We start from the raw sequence: 13,965 nt of genomic DNA on the forward strand, positions 1-13,965 counted from the left end.
ACACCTCTGAACACATCACTGTCACTGGCCTTTGGGCTCTTCCCAAACCAGCAGCAGTGCCCAGCTGAGACGGAGGGAGGGTGGGCTATTTAGAAAATGCCAAACCAGCCCTTTCTGATCATTCAGAAAATCACCTCAAACTGTTCAGAATGAGAAAATCACTGGACAAAGGACCTCGTCCATCAGCTGGATCTGCTCAGTCCCAGCCCCAGCCCCGAGCCCTGGCTGCCCCAGTGGTCCCCAGGGCAGGGCAGCAGGTCCCTGCCCCACCTGCGGTGCCCATGTCCAGGGCTTGCCCAAGCCCACGGCGTCCCAGCTGAAGCCCTGGAGCAGCCATCCCATCTCCACCATCGGTCAAGGAAAACAGCGAGGGAGCGTCACCTTCATTCCCGCAGTGAAAACTGTGCCATTAAAATCCTCTCTCCTATGACACACACCGAGCCTATTTCCGTAATAGTTTGGCAGGGGAATAACATTATGGAGCCTATAAATACCTCGTGGGGTGCTGCTCTGCTGACGGAGCAGCAGGACGGGCCCCTGCCCGCCCCAGCCCAGCCACCACCACCACGGCACCGCGAGGGGGAAGGACAGGAGAGCACGGCAGGGCTGTCCCAGCCCGGGGGACAGCGGGTGCCTGGGAGAGGACCGTGGTCAGTGGGGACAGAGCAGGAGCTGTGCAGGACAGCAGAGGGGACGGAGCTGAGCCGAGGGAGCACGGAGGTAAGAAAATGGTGGAAAGCACTGGCACCCTGAGCATGTTCCCAAAGCAAGCTGTGAGGTCCCTGTGGCTGCAGCCGAGGACTCTGCTCTGACCCAAAGCAGGCTGGCACACAACCGGCTCCTCTCTGTCCTCCCCATGGGGACCCCAGGCACAGAGGGGGTCTCACACCAGAGCAGGCACCAACGGAGGCTCCTCAGGGCACAAGGGGATGCCCTGGAACATCCCAGGGATGCTCGCTGTGGGTGCTTCCCAGCTCACCCAGCGGAAGGAAGCTGCTCCCTGCGGAGTCGTGGCCGTCAGCTGGGCCACCCCAGGACCCAACATGAGGAATCAGTGACCACCTCCAGCACCTGCTCCTCTACCAAGGCCCGGAGGCACTGTGGGTGAAGAATATACCTCAGCCCAGCTGAGAGGGAAGCAGTGGGGAGGGGATCCAAGCCTCCCAGCCCCCAGCCAGGCTGTCCAGCCCCCCCTGGAATGGCTGGAGCCTGGTGCTGTCACCCGTCTGCCACCTGCCAGGGGAAATGGTGTGGGTGGTTCCTGCCCTGCAGAGACACACGGAGACAAATGGCTCAGGGATTGGGATATTAAACACTTGACATAAGGGGACTCTCACGATGCTCATCACAGGCCTTACCATTCCTCCTGAGCACAAGTGTCACCTCAAAGCTCCAGCAGAGAGATCAGCTCCTCTGAGTCCTCAGCAACAGCCCTATGGACAGCACGGGACATCCAGGGGACACCAAACCCAAAGGCAGCTGTTGGAGGCCTGAGGGAATGGGGTCCTCCCCTGTGGGAGTCGATCAAGGGATGTACAGAAGGGCCCACACATCCCAGGGACTGCAGAAGCCAGGCCCAGGGACATTTAACCATCCCACAGCCAGCAGAGTGTAGGTTTGGGGCTGCCTGTCTCTCTGACGCCCCATCCCATTCTCTCCCAGCGGGCATAAACCCACCAAGACCATAGAATCAGGGGATCAGAGAGTGGTTTGGGTTGGAGGGGACCTTAAATGTCGCCTAGTTCCAACCCTCTGCCACGAGATCTCCGTAACAGCTGTGGAAGCTGTGCTGTGCCTCCTTGCAGCAGCTCTGCTCTCTTGGTGAAGAGCTGCAGCCAGGCCTCAATTGGGCAAAGCTCTCAGGAAAGACAATTTTCCTGACAGCCCATGGTCCAGACGCACCAGGCAACCACAGGAAAGGCTGACATCCACGGGAGCCTTCCTGAGCAGAGCCAGAGCAGGCATGGGAGGGCTCAGCGTGGTGGGAACCTTCCCTCTACAACGTCTCTGCAGCAGGAAGGGGCTCAGCACCTTCTCTTGCACACCCAAAACATGGGGTCACACCCAGACACCACAGCAGTGTCCCTGGGAGCTGCATGGTTGGCATAGCCACAGTCTGTGCCCACAGAGGGACCCGGGTGGCAAGCGCAGGTGCTCCCAGAGCAGAGCTGTGAGCAGGTATGTGGTGAGGAACAGGCATCCACAATCCCTGCCACGGCGCTGCGAGGGAGAGCAGCATGTGCCAAGCCCGGGCTGCAGGAGGATGGTGCCAACCCCTGGAGCGTGGCTTCAGCTAAACTCTGCTGCGGGCACCCAGCTTTCAGCGCCTCAAACCTTGAGCCAAGGGCTTCCCCCCACACCTGAGCACAACCTTCACCTCTATTCTGCACAGAGCTAAACACACCCCCAAAACGAGAATAACAAGGCAGCCTCACTGCTCAAACTGACTGCCCCTGACCACCCCAGGGACAGCCTGACATCACCTGCAGCCCCTTTGCCTCAGTGAGTCTGACCAGAGCCCCCCTCCAACAGGCTCAGCCCACCGTGGGTGCCCAGCACAGCCCACCCCGCTCCCAAAGGGGCTGTCCCGGGCTGTGGCGCTGCTGTGAGGGGCTGCCCACCCCAGTGTGGCCGGTCCAAGCACAGCCAGCTGCGGTTCCAGGCTGGAACCAGGGCAAGAAAAACCCCGCCAAGCTCCGAGTCAGCTCCCTGAACCCCATCCAAGAGCAAACGGGAGCCAGCCCAGCTCCTGGCAGCCCGGCTCTGCCTCGCCTGGGGCTGGCAGCGCTCGGCACGAGCTGCCGGCCCCGGCCTGAGCTGGGCAGCAGAACGGGGGGCGCAGGTGGCTGTCGGGGACAGGGCCCTCCCAGGGCCAGTCCTGGTGGGCTGCTGCCCTGCTCCGCTGCCCTGCTCCGCTGCCCTGCGCTGCGGATGGCGAGGGGAGGATGCGGGCAGCGAGGAAGGCAGCTGCCATCTGGATCCAGGGCTCTCCATCTCTGCGGCGGTGGCAGCAGCGGCTCGGTGCTGATTGTGGGCAGATTAGAGGGGACACAGCGTGCTCATCCCGATCCTGCTGCGCTGCCACTAGCCAGGCTGGAAATAAAGCCTCGTTTTTCATGCAAAGATGCACAATGGTTAACAGGGAAAAGCTTGCCTGGGAGGCATGCAGGTAGCAAACCAATTTCCAAACGGGTCTCCAATTACTCCTGATGGTTATTCGATTTACATTTTTTTCTGGCTCACCAGATGTTGATGCTCCGAGGGTGAAATTGGGCCCAGCACGAGGGTGTGGGAAGGTGCAGGAGTCTTCTGCTGCAGAGTGGCACGTTTCCCTGGAGCTGCTCTGTTCCTCGCTGCTCGCAGCCGTGCTTCCAACCACACCGTGCGTCATGGACATGGAGAGGAGCGAGGGAGCCGGGCTGCTGCAGGCACCGGAGCCACATCTGCCAAGCCCACAGCTGGAAAAGCCCCATTTTCCTGCCGGCACAAGCAGCAGCCCCATGTCCCAGAGCAGGAGTGGCAGCTCCTAGCAGGCGACAGCTTCCTGTGAGAAGCCCTGAGCTGGCTCTGTGCTCTGCTTCCTCGGAGGAGAAGCAGCCGGAGGCGGATTTGCGAGGCTCCGAGAGTCCATTTTGCAGAAGTGCTCCAAGATGCCCAGGTCCTGTGGAGCGCCAGCCCCGCGCCTCTGCACGGACACGGCTGCTCCTGGCACTGCAGGTGCTGGCCCCACACCAGGCACGGGGTCAGGAAGGTCACCAAGGCTCTGCTCCTCAAAGGCATGTTGGTGCCAAACTCCAATGGAAACGATGGCAACAAGGCTCTAAATCCTGTTCCTGCCCGGGCCTCATCCTGGATTGGAGCTTCCAGAGTGCGTCATGGCAAAGGCCCACAGGAGAGTTTGTTATGTGGCACCTCTCTCCTGGAGGGGACTCGTCTGCCCTTCCAAAAGTCTAATGATAGTGCAATGACCCAACCACTACCCTGGGACTGATCCAGGCCCTTGCTGCAGCTGGAGGGGCACCGGGGGTAGCACACAGGGACAGGGACAGCAGGCACTGACCTGCCAGGCGCTGCCACTCGCTGCCAGCCAGCTCCATTCCCTGCCCGCTCCATTCCCCCCAGTCCCACTGGCTCTGGACAGCCTGGAGCACCTTTACACGGGAAAACCCGCAGGAAGAGGGGTGAGGGTTGGGCAGAGGGGTGAGGGTCGGGCAGCTCTGCCCGCAGCCACTGCCTGCACACTGCAAACCATCCCGGCTGAGGGGAAGGACAGGGCACATCCCAGGCACAGCAAACACAAGCCGGGGCCATGCTCAGTGCCGGTGGCCACTCGTGGGACGGGGCCAGGTGCCCAGAGACCGCCGGGGCTGCAGCCAGCTCACACAGCTCCCCACACGTGCCCGCTCCCTCCATCACCCCTGTGCGTTCCCTGGCACACACCTCCAGCCCCACGCCCTGCACACCGCAGGGACATCACCACCGACCGCTGCACACGCGTGTATGTGACACGCACCCCCGGCGGGGCACACGCACGTCCAAGCAAGAGCACACACGCATCCAAAGGGAGCACAAGCACATCCAAGGGGAAGCACACGCACGTCCAAGGGGAAGCACACGCACCCCGAGCGGAGCACACGCAGGCGCGGGCCGCGCACACCCGCACGCCCGGGCTGGGGCCGCTCTCCCGCCCCGGCTCGCTGCGGAGGGCACGCACCGGGAAACGGGGCCACCCTCAGCCCCACGCCGCGGGTCCCGCAGCGGGTCCCCCGCACAGGCGCCGGGCCGGGGTTCCCGCACACGCAGATATTTGTGCTGCGGGGAGCAGCGAGGCAGCGGCGGGGCCGGGCTCTGCCGTGGCTCCCGCACCCTGCGCAGCCGCGGCCCCGCCACGCCGCAGCCCGCACCGGCACCGGCCGCTGCCCCGCACGGACACGCGTGGGGTGGGCTGGGCCACGCCCCCGGGGTGCTGGACCTCACACACACACACACACACGCACACACACACACACACACACACTCTGAGCCCGGTTGCTCCGCAGCCACTTAACTCCTTGTTGCCCGTTCCCGCACCAGTCAGCCCAGCCCTGCACCAGCCAGCCCCTTCCCGCACCGTCCGGACATCTACCCCGCACCGCCCGGCCATCCACCGCGCACCGCCCGGCCACACATCCCGCACCGCCCGGCCATCCACCCCGCACCGTCCGGCCATCCCTCCCGCATCAGCCAGCCCATTTCCGCACCGCTCGGACCTTCAACCCGCACCGTCCATCCCTCCATCCCGCACCGTCCAAGCCGTTCCCCACACCGTCCGTACCTTGGCCCCGCACCATCCATCCCCGCACCGCCCTCCCGCCCCGCTCCCGGCGCCCCCGGCCCCCTCGCAGCCCCTCCTCACCTGGCCCGGCTGTGCGGGTCCCGCGGCGGGGCAGCGCCCGCTCCTCGCAGCGCCCCGGCGGGCTGGGCGGGGGGCCCGGCTCGGCTCGGCCCGGCCCGGCCCGGCCCCGGCCCCGGCCCCGGCCGCTGGCCGGCCCCGCTGCCCCCCTGCCCGCGGCGCGGTGCGGCCGCCTCGCCCCTATGCGGAGGCTCGAGCGGCACCGAGGCGATGCCCATTCATTCAGCTTGGCCCCCGCAGCCCTCCCCTTCCGCCCCGCGCCCCAGCCGCCTGCATGGAGGGGGCTGGCGATGCTGCAGCGGTACCCAGAGCCCCCGGAGAGCACAGTGCGGAGAGGAGGGAGGGAGAGGAGGAGGAAGGAGAGCAGAAGGAGGGAAGAGGAAAGAGGGAGAGGGAGATGGCTGCCCCCAAAACCAGAGCTGGATCTGGAGAAGACTCCGGGATTTCCACCAGGAAATCAGGGCAGGGAGTGGAGCGGGGCCGGCGCAGCACCCCCCGCCCAGCCCGTCACGGCAGCCCCCGCCCGGCTCCGGGGATGCCAAGGCAGAGGCTGGGGGCTGCGGGCGGTGGGCACGGCCCCGCGCAGGGCCAGGGCAGGGCACGGCCCCCCTGCAGAACCCAAATGTCCCCCCTAACCCAGGGCTGGCCCAGCCGGGGGGCACCAGCCACCCCAGCCAGGAGCTTGGCTCGAAGGGTATGGAAAGCTCGGGGGGCACCTTTTGATGGTGTTGCCAACCTGGTGTGCAGGGGCTGCAAGCTTGGCCCCACATCTGCCCTTTTTGCAGAGCCCAGCTTTGCTCTGATGGGGCCCTTCACCCTCACACACAGTAAGGACCCCCTCCAATCACTGGGGTCCTGAGCCCCAGGATAACATCCTGCACGCCACATCAAAATTTCTCAGCTTTTCCTAATCTGGGTCTTGCTTAACCCTCTGGAAAATAATCCACTGACCATCTGCCACGGTGAAATTCATTTACAGCCTCGCACAAATTAGGCTCAACTGTTCACTTCCTGCTCCTCTTCTGCTCAGGGCTTTTGGTCACTCTGGTACCTGTGTGTCTTCCTTCCCATGGGCTGGGATGTCCTTGCCATGGGCTGGGGGTGACCCTGCCATGGGCTGGGGGTGACCCTGCCGTGGGCTGGGATGTCCTTGCCATGGGCTGGCAGTGACCTTGCCAGTGCTGGGCTGCAGGGCAGTGCATGCTCCTGACATGATCTCGGATCTCAGGGTGCTTTGCTCCTGGCAGGATGGCATTCCCATGCCCAGCCTGCACAGGCAGGGCTGAGGAGCCTGTTTGGGGAACAGCCTCTCTCTCTGGCTGCCCTTGGAGGTGTGTGCAGGGCAGGTGAGGAGCTCTCATGGGTCCGGGCAGGACAGAGAGCAAGAGCTCTTGGATTTCCCTCTGCCAGGGATTCCCAGCCTGACCTCAGGCGATCCAGGTATTGATCCAGGTATTGGTGGTTTCAGAGGCGATTATGAATCCGTGGATTTTGCCGGTTTGGGATGCCTGGCCAGGGCTGCCCCATGGGTGCCAGGACTGCTCAGTTCAGTGAAACACCTCTGCAGTCTCTGCACCTGCGTTAGAGCCTGGCCTGAGGGGTGAGCACGGTGTGGGAGCAGCCACCATGGGGATTTTCCCATCCCTTTGCCCTGGTGCCGTTGCAAATGGAGAGCTGCCTTTCTGGGGAAGAAGCTTCATTCTCTAAGGAAAATGGAAATATACAGATTTTTTTTTTCCTTCCTGTAGCAGATTCAGCAAAAGTGCAGCTGCCTTCCCAGTCCTGAATACAGAATTGACCATTCAGTTCATCCCTAAGGGGAAATGGCCCAGCAGAGAGGAACAACGAGCCCCACAGTGCTCTCTGCACCCTCCAAAGTCTTTCTCAACCCTGGCATTTTCCTCTCCCAAATTCCAGGGGTGCCTGGCTCCCTTTGCAGGGCAGTGAAGGTTTTCCTCGTGCTTCCAACCCCCCTCTCTGAAAGCCCATCAGCCGCAAAATGTATCTTTTTTCCCCTTAAATTGCAATTTGACAGGTTATTTGCCCGTGCTGGCCTGGGCACTGGAGGCACTGGGACAAGCAGAGCAGGAGCTGGGTGAGTGACTCACTGAAGGGCACCCCAGTGGCAAAGGGCATTCCAGCCCAAAGGGATCCCAGAGCCCGGAATCTTTTGGCTGTGAGGAGCAACCCCTTTTCCATCATCCTGCCTGTTCCTGAGCCTTATGGCTGAAAGGACATGGAATGAAGGAATGAGTGACGATGTTTGCTGCTGATCTCACCGGGAGGGTCTGGGTGCTCCTCAGGAAAGTCACTCAGTGTCCTGAGCAGGCCAGAGCAGGTGCAGTGCCGGGGGGATGGAGCAGCTCTGGCAGGCTGCAGGAGCCCCTGCTGGGGTTTCAGTCAGCAGCCCAGCAAAGCCCGTGTGCAGGAAAGGATAAGAAGGGATATTTGGAATTTAGGAAGACATTTAGGAAAAAATTATTTTATAATATTTGAGAAAAAATTCCTCCCTGTGAGGGTGCTGAGGCCCTGGCACATCCCTGGGAGTGCCCAAGGCCAGGTTGGACAGGGCTTGGGACAACCTGGCATAGTGGAAGGTGTCCCTGCCCATGACAGGGGGGATGTAACAAGATATTCTTTGAGGTCCCTTCCAACCCAAACCATTCTGGAATTCTGGGATTCTGTGAATGAAGGGCAGCTGGGAAGGTGTGTCTGTGAAAGAGCCCAAAGCCTCATTTCTCAGCTGTACAGGAGTCAAGAGGGGGCTTGGACACCTGCAGGAGAGCCACAGGCAGCTACAGAGGCTTCTCCAAGTGAAGACAAATGGTTCTCATTCCTGGTGATCCAGGAGGGAGAATCACAGGGGCCTAGGAAGAGGTGACACATTCAAGGCAAAGGGGAAATGATCTCTCCAGGAGCTGGTGTGGTGAGCCCTGGGCAACTGCCAGGCTGGAGAGCTGAGGGCAGCCCTAATCCAGTGGAAACGCCCCTGAGCCCCGGGGAGTGCTGTCCCTGAGGGACTGACACACCTGGGAGCAGTGGTGGGGAGAACGGGTGGGACTCAGGCGCAGCTGGGAGCGGGAAGCTGAGCTCGAGGTGGAGGAGAGCAGTGTCTGCCCAGCGGGGATGGGGGAAGGCTTGGGACCAGGGCGAGGAACTCTGCTCCCCGTGTGCTAAAACTGGGCTGAGGGGCTGACCCTGCACCGGGAAATGCCAGCCAGGCTGGCTGGGTATCTGAGAGGAAGAGACAAGCGTGGCACTGCACGGTGGATCCGAGAGTCACCATAGTGATAGCGGCTGGAGCGGGTGGGCGGTGGGGATCAGCAAGCGACGGTGGGGAGCAGGCTGCAGGACAGCGTGCTCCGGGCACCCAGCAGGACAGGGAGGCAGGGGAAGGGCAGGCACAGATGACAAAGGCATGTAGGAAACAAGGGTAGGGCATCAGAGAGGCTTTCTAAGCCTTTCGAAGCGTGGCTGAATGTGTGGAGAGCAGGAGAAAGAGAGCTTTGAAACCTTTGGGAGGAGCCTGGGGACAGGACTCTGCTGGGCAGGTGGGACAGAAGGCAGGGACAGTGGGAGTGTGGAGGTGGAGGAGGAGGCCTGGGAGGTGGGGCAGCAATCCAAGGGGATTTCTCCAGGCTTAGAGATGGTTGTGCTGCAAACCTGAGGGGCCCTGGCACTGGTTGTGGGGACAGCAGAGCAGAGCTGAGGGAGGGTGGGATCAGGCTGTCCCCGTGGCAGGGAGCTGATGGTGTTGCCAGGAGAACCAGAGGGATCCAGAAGAGCCCCACCAGGGCAGCAGCGCACAGCAGAAGAGGGTGAGGGCTGACAAGTGATGGGCTCTTGCATCCCTGAGAAGGATGCTGTGTGGGAGGGCAGCCAGCTGAGAGGAGCAGGGTCCTTCAGAGAGGAGGAGACGGAAGCAAATCCCAAAGGAACTGTTTAGAGCTGAGGAGTTGCCTTGAGGTGGGGTCTTGCATTATGGTTTGCTCCATGGGCACACAGAGTGTGTGACCCCCCTGCTCGCACTAAGGCCCTTCAAGTTTCATCATGCCAGGGGTTTAGCTGGTGGTGGCTCTGCCGCCCACAGGACAGGCTGTGCCTGTCACTCTGCTCTTAGGCAGGAACAAGTCCCCTGGCACCGTGTTGCTGCTGTCTCCAGGGGTGACAGAGTGGGTCAAAGGTGACAATGGCCAGTTCAGCTGTAATGGGCCAGACCTTGCTGCCAAGAGGAGAAATGATGGGTCTGGCTCTGCCCAGGAAGCTGGGGAGGGACTGGGGGAAAATGTGTGGAGTGGAAGGTGAGAGGAGAAGCCACGACCAAGGAGGCAGTGCCCAGGGATGGACACAGTGCCCGGGGATGGACACGGTGCCCAGGGATGGACACAGTGCCCAGGGATGGACACAGCGCCCAGGGGTGGACACAGCGCCCAGGGATGGACACAGCGCTCAGGGGTGGACACGGCGCCCAGGGATGGACACAGTGCCCAGGGGTGGACACAGCACCCAGGGATGGACACAGCACCCAGGGGTGGACACAGTGCCCAGGGGTGGACACGGTGCCCAGGGATGGACACAGCACCCAGGGGTGGACACAGTGCCCAGGGGTGGACACAGCGCCCAGGGATGGACACAGCACCCAGGGGTGGACGCAGCGCCCAGGGGTGGACGCAGCGCCCGGGGTGGACGCAGTGCCCAGGGGTGGACACAGCACCCAGGGGTGGACACAGTGCCCAGGGGTGGACACAGCACCCAGGGGTGGACACGGTGCCCAGGGATGGACACAGTGCCCAGGGGTGGACACGGTGCTGAGTGCACTGAGCAGTGCTGGGGCTGCTGGGGCTGTGGGACGAACAACCAGGGCTGGCCCAGGACTGGGGGGACAAGGAGGAGTGAGTGAAGCCGGGTGAGGGCATTGCAGCTGAGCAGAGCCCAGAGCTCTCAGCCACACAGGGACAGGAACAGGGACATGCACTGACCACTTGGCACCCCCCAGACTCAGCAAGCTCTGAGCCCTTCCAGGGACATCCTACAACCTTCTGCACGTCAGGGTGCTGCAGATACCTCTGGAGACCGCTGAGGGGTGGAAGGGCAGAAAATCTGTGGTGGGCTGTGAGAGATGGGGGATGTGTGCCTGGCAGGTGCAGACATCCCCCTCCTCCCCACCAGGCACAGGACAGGCCTGCTTTGCTTTGCTCTCCTGCCCACAAATCTCTCAGAAGTCAACTCTTCCCCTCTCTGCTCCTCACTGAAGTCAAACACTGGTGAGTAGCAGCCTGTTAACGCAGCGTGGTGCCCAGAACCTCTGTGTCCCTCTGCCCCTGCCTTGCTCCGACGTGGCAGCCCCTGCAAAGCCTGTTTCACATCAAGGAACCCTCTGCCACAGCAGCCTCTGCTGCCCTTTGTCCCACAGCTCCTCCTGACCAGGTCGTGGTTCATTCCAGGCCATGTGGCTCTGCTGGAGGTTTGAAATTCACTCTGAGGACACATGGGGGTTTATTCCATGGGCAGCTCTGGGCAGATCAAGGGGCTCTTGCCCTGCCTAGAGGCCACCAGCACGACTGAGGACAGATGTGTTCCATGCAGACAAAATGCATCATCTACAGCTGGTGAGATCTTGGGATAAAAAGTGTCCTGTGCCCTATTCTTGGAGCACATGGAAATAGTGCTGAATACCCAGAAGGGTGAGAGAACTGAACAGAAGTCAGTCCAGCTCTCACGTGTGGAATGCTGGGTTCCATACATGATGAGCCAAGGAGCGAGCACAGGTGGGCTGGGAGCATCTCTGGTTACCTGCCAGGGAGGAGCACTGAGGAGGAACGGGGTAAAACTGAAGGGAAGAGCTCAGTGAGGTTCAGAAGGAAGATCAGGCACTTAGGGAGCAGAGGAGCACCTGCAGCCACGTCAGGCCCGAGGAGGAGGCGAACAAGGGACTGCAGCTCTCCTGCTCCAGCCGGGACCTGGCCCCTCAGGGCAGGGCTGCAGGGCTGGAACCCAGAGTCACGGAATATCCTGAGCTGGAGGGGACCCCCCGGATCATCAGCAACTCCTGGCCCTGCACAGACACCACAACAATCCCTGGCAGCGCTGTCCAAACGCTCCTGGAGCTCTGGCAGCCTCGGGCCGTGCCCATTCCCCGGGGAGCCTGGGCAGTGCCCAGCACCCTCTGGGGGAAGAACTTTAAGGGTGTTTAAGGACTTCCTTGGGAGTGTTTGCCATGAACCACCGTTGAACACGCAGACAGGGCACCAGTCTGTTCCAGCGTGATGTCTGCAGGTTTTTACAGCAGGAAACCATGGCCTGGGCATGAGGACACTGCTGGACATTGTCCAGCTGCTCCTCAAGAGCTGCCAGTGCATGTGGCATCTGCACGGCTCTGAGTGATATTCTGTGAGAAATGAGCCTGTACCAGAAAGGAAGAAGGAAATTAATAAGGCAGCTCCAATCTTCCCTCCACAGCTCAGGAGCTCCCGGTGCCGCCGTGCTCAGAGCACAGCCCGGGGGCTGGGGAGCAGCTTCACCGTGGAGCTCCAGCCCCTTCCCTGCCAGAGCAGGGCTGGGTGGCCCAGGGGCACCAGGGCAGGGCAGGGGGATGTGCTGTGCCCATCAGGATGGCCCTGAGTACCAGAGCTTTGCAGGGCTTTGTTCTTGGAGCCCGGCTCAAGGTGCTCCCCTCTGCTGCCAGCCTGGCCAGAGCACTGCAGGGAGGTGCTGCGGGCAGGGCAGGGCAGGGCAGGGCAGGGCAGGGCAGGGCTCTGCCAAGAGTGCAGCGGGGCAAGGGCTGATGTGAGGCAGGAATCTCTTCCAGAAGGAGGAGATGAGGAGGAAGGTGCTTGCTGAGTAGGGATGAGGCAGAGCAGCGTGGCAGGACCCTCCCTGCGCTCCGACTCCTGCCCATGTCCCCGCGGGCTCCAGGCTGTGGCAGTGCCAGCCCACACGCTCCTGTTTGCCCCCTGAACCAGGGGCCGCATCCTCAGGTGTGGGAATGCCGGGCTTGGCCCACAGGGCTCCTTCATGCAGTGACCAGACTGCAGCCCCAGAGCATCCCAATTCCTCTCACAGGGAATTGCATCCCCACGTTACTGAACTGAGCTCCTGCTGCTCCAGCAGCGCTGGGGTGATGGAGCCCTGGGTCACCACTGTGCCTTGGGTCCCATCCAGCGCCCCTGCCGGTGTCCCCTCGGCTGAGTGCCTGTGCAGGAGGGGCAGGCTGGCCCTTCCCGAGGCTGGGAACACGGACGCCGGGTCCCTCCATCTCACGGCGGAGATCAGCTGCTGGATGCTCGTTGCTTGGCAGCCACAGGCTTAGAAATGTCAATTTCTAATTAAAACCATGCACCCAAAATCTGCACACACTCCCCAAAGCCCGGGATTTTGTACCCTGTTCTCAGCTGCGGGGGGCACGGCAATATCCCCCAGTGTGCCAGCACCTGGGAATGAGCCAGGGTTGTGCCAGGGAGGAGCCAGGTGAGGCACAGGCACCAGCTGAGCAGGAGGGCATCCAGTTAAAAAAAGCAGATGCCAGCTGATAAGAAGGGAGATCAAAGATGTGACCCAGAAGCAGGAGTGAGGAGCAAAGCCAGGGTGCCAGGTGCAGAAATGAGGGCAGTGGGATGGGAATCCCGTGGGACATGGAAGTGCTGGGACCTGGACATGGGAATGAGGCCACAGAGGAGTGGGCAGCCCCCTCTGCCAGGGCAGTGCCAGCACCCAGGGCCAGCCAGGCCACGTTTCCCTCCCTTGGGGACATGTGTGTCCCTGGAGCCTGTGCTGGGCAGTGCTGCCTGGAAAGCACCAAATCCAGAATATTTTGAGTAGGGAGGGACCTTAAAGCCCATCCAGTGCCACCCCTGCCATGGCAGGGACACCTTCCACTGTCCCAGGCTGCTCCAAGCCCCGTCCAACCTGGCCTTGGGCACTGCCAGGGATCCAGGGGCAGCCACAGCTTCTCTGGGCACCCTGTGCCAGGGCCTCTCCACCTTCACAGGGAACAATTCCTTCCCAAAATCCCATCCATCCCTGCCCTATTGGGTTTCCTTGTGCAAACTGCTGTTTGCAGTGCTGGGATCTTGTCTCAGGGTGCCAGGCACCTGGTCCCTGGTTCTGCTTTGGGCAGGGACACAGCAAATCCAGCCCCTGTGGCTCCAGAAAGAAGAACGTAGCTCCGTGGTAAAGCCTAAGCATGAAAAAACTCAACCTCACTGAAAAGTGCAATAAAAGAAATCCGTGGTTTTTAAATCCATGTCATTGGATCACAGATTTGGAGAGATTAAAAATAAGAATTGTTGGCTTTATGGTGTCTGAACCTTTAGAGTTTGTATTTCTATGCTCTTGCTCCATGAGAATGACAACAAGGAGAGGGGGGAAACGCACTGGGACCCCCCAGTGAAGCCCCCCTGCCAATGAGGCCGTGGCCAGCGCTGGGCTCACAGAAGCAAACAGCCTCACTGGGGAAGGGATTTTATTTTTTGAAGTTTGCAGAACCTCTTTTTAGCATTTTCTCACGGAATAATTCTGGGTTTCTGCTTCCAAGTGACATTCAATTTCCACATCTGAGCTGGGGATAAAATGAA

The 13,965-nt window shown here is 61.4% G+C and overlaps 1 protein-coding gene across 1 annotated transcript in view; it reads right to left on the bottom strand.

Annotated features, from left to right (window-relative positions):
- Positions 1–5,468, bottom strand: part of DLGAP4 (DLG associated protein 4) — a 150,246-nt gene extending 144,778 nt beyond the window's left edge. The window contains 1 exon segment of the mRNA XM_032127407.1: positions 5,396–5,468. The gene's annotated coding sequence lies outside the window, so the exon portion shown is untranslated.
- Positions 5,469–13,965: the final 8,497 nt, after the last annotated feature.

The sequence above is a fragment of the Corvus moneduloides genome, chromosome 17, assembly GCF_009650955.1.
Source record: "Corvus moneduloides isolate bCorMon1 chromosome 17, bCorMon1.pri, whole genome shotgun sequence".
Classification (NCBI taxonomy): domain Eukaryota; kingdom Metazoa; phylum Chordata; class Aves; order Passeriformes; family Corvidae; genus Corvus; species Corvus moneduloides.